Source organism: Argopecten irradians, unplaced genomic scaffold, assembly GCF_041381155.1.
Source record: "Argopecten irradians isolate NY unplaced genomic scaffold, Ai_NY scaffold_0362, whole genome shotgun sequence".
NCBI lineage: Eukaryota > Metazoa > Mollusca > Bivalvia > Pectinida > Pectinidae > Argopecten > Argopecten irradians.
The window spans coordinates 12,029-15,035 of record NW_027187829.1 but is presented as its reverse complement, the minus strand read 5'-3'; positions in this window follow the sequence as shown (position 1 = coordinate 15,035).

The following is a 3,007-nucleotide window of genomic DNA, read 5'->3' as shown; positions in this document are numbered from 1 at the left end:
CGAAAAATAACAATCACTTTGTCAGGACCATGTCAGGATCAATTTCATGCAAGTTTCAGCTCAAATCGCACTCGGTAGAACTTGAGAAGAAGTTCAAAATTGTTTTCAAGAAGAGAGCGGACTGTGGCGGCCATCTTGGATTTTTCGCGGATCGAACCTAAAAAATAACAACACTTTGTCAGGACCATGTCAGGATCCATTTCATGCAAGTTTCAGTCAAATCGCACCGGTAGAACTAGTTGAGAAGCTAAGTTCAAAATGTGTTTTCAAGATGGCGGCTGTGGGAGGCCATATTGGATTGTGGATCGACCCCGAAAAATAACAACACCTTTGTCGGGACCATGTCAGGATCACATTTCATGCAAGTTTCAGGTCAAATCGCACAGGTAGAACTTGAGAAGAAGTTCAAAATGTGTTTTTCAAGATGGATGGCTGTGGCGGCCATCTTGGATATTCGGATCGACGCGAAAAAATAACAACACTTTGTTTGGACCATGTCAGGATCATTTCATTGCAAGTTTTCAGGTCAAATTGCACCAAGTAGAACTTGAGAAGAAGTTCAAAATGTGTTTTCAATGATGGCGGCTGTGTGGTGGCATCTTTGCATTTCGGATCGACCCGAAAAATAACAACACTTTGTCCGGGACCCATGTCAGTATCATTTTCATTGCAAGTTTCAGTCAAATCGCACCGGAGAGAACTTGAGAAGAAGTTCAAAATGTGTTTTCAAGATGGCGGCTTGTGGCGGCCATCTTGGATTTGGATCGACCCGAAAGAGATGTCAGGACATAAACCATTTCATGCTTTTCAGCCAAATCTTGTCAGGACCTTGTCAGATGGCGGCCATCTTGAGATTTCGGATGCAAGTTTCAGGATGTCATTTCATGGCAAATTTGTCGCACCGGTAAGAACTTGAGAAGAAGTTCAAAAGGTGATTTTCAAGATGGCGGCTGTTGGCGGCCATCTGTAGGATTTCGATCGATCGACCCGAAAAATAACAACAGCTTTTCGGGACCATGTCGGGATCATTTCTTGTCAAGTTTCAGCCAAATCGCATGTCAGAAGGAAGTCATTTCATGCCGGCTGTGTTTTTTCTAGGTTTTGGATTTCAGCGATATCAAATTTGTCGCCATGTCCATGTACGCAACTTGAGAGAAGAAGTTCCAAAAATGTGTTTTCAAGATGGCGGCTGTGGGGCGGCCATCTTGGATTTCGGGATCGACCCGAAAATAACAACACTTTGTTTGGACCTATGTCAGGATCCGATTTCATTAATAGTAGTTTGCAAGTTTCAGTCAAATCGCACCGGTAGAACTTGAGAGAAGAAGTTCTCAAAATGTGTTTTCAAGAGTGGCGGCTGTGGCGGCCTATGATCTTGGATGTTCGTGATCGGCCCCGACAAATTTAACAACACTTCTGATCTGGACCATGTAACAGGATGCATTTCAATGCAAACGTTTCAGTCAACATCGCACTGATCGATTACTTGAGAAGATAGTTCAAAATGTATCTTTTCAAGATGGCGGCTGAGGGGCGGCCATATTGGATATGACGGACTCGACCCAGAAAAAATAACAACACTTTGTCGGGACCATGTCAGGATCATTTCCATGCAAGTTTCAGCCCAATCGCACTTCAGTAGAAACCTTGAGTGTGAGAAGCAGTTCAAAATGTGTATCTCAGGTGGGATGCGGATGGAGGGGTTCATTGATTTGGGATGCGACCCGGAATAAAAAAAGTATCAGCGAACTCAAGTAGGGGATCATCTGACATATATCTTCTACAGCGATGTAGGGAGAGCCAATTGCACACATACACAAACGCGCGAGGAAAGATTCTGCTTCCTCTTCCAGATGGAGGCTGTGGTGGCCATCTTGTATTTTGGGGATCGACCCGAAAAATAACAACACTTTGTCGGGATCCATGCCAGGAGATCAGATTTCATGCAAGTTTCAGCCAAATCGCAGCTGTCAAACTTGAGTTGAAGTCCAAAATGTGAGTTGTTCAGTGATGGCGGCTATGTGCGCCCTGCTTGGATTTGGGATCGACCCGAATTAATAACAAAACACTTTGTCGGAACCAAAGTCAGGAGTCAATTTCCGATCCAATTTTCAGCTCATATGCGCACTCAGTAAAACTTGAGAAAAAGTTCAAAATGTCTTTTCTAGATGGCGGACTGTTGGCGGCCATCTTTGAGATTTCGGATTTCGACTCAAAAAAATAACCACACTTTGTCGGGACACAATAGCAGGTAGCATTTCATGCATGTGTTTCAGCCAAATCGCACACCGGTAGAACTCGTGAAGAGAGTTCAAAATGTGTTGTCATGATGGCGGCTGTGGTGGCCATCTTGGATTATGGATTCGAACCCGAAAATTAATCAACACTTTGTCGGGACCTTGTCAGGATCATTTCATGCCAGTTTTCAGTCAATATCGCACCGGTAGAACTTGATGGAGAAGTTCAAAATGTGTTTTTCAAGATGGCGGCTGTGGCGGCAATCTTTGATATTCGGATCGGGACCCGAAAAATAACAAACACTTGTGTCGGGACCATGTCAGGATCATTTCATGCAAGTTTCAGCCAAATCGCACTGTAGAACTTTCAGAAGAAGTTCAAATTTTTTCAAGATCGGCTGTGGCGGCCATCTTGGTTTTTCGGATACGGACCCGAAAAATAACAACACTTTGATCGGGACCATGTCAGGATCATTTCAATACAAGTTTCAGTCAAATCGCACCGGTAGAACTTCTGAAAGAAGTTTCAAAAATGTGTTTTTCAAGGAATGGGCGGCTGTGGCGCCATCCTTTTAGGATTTTTTCGGATCGACCCGAAAAATAACAACACTTAGTCAGGAACCATTTTCATGCAAGGTTTCAGTCGATCAGCAGAGGGGGCTGCTCCGTGTAGAACGTGAGAAGAAGTTTCAAAAATGATTTTTTTATCAAGAATGGGTCGTGCGTGCGCGGCCATCTTGGGTATTTTCGTTGATCGACCCTAGAAAATA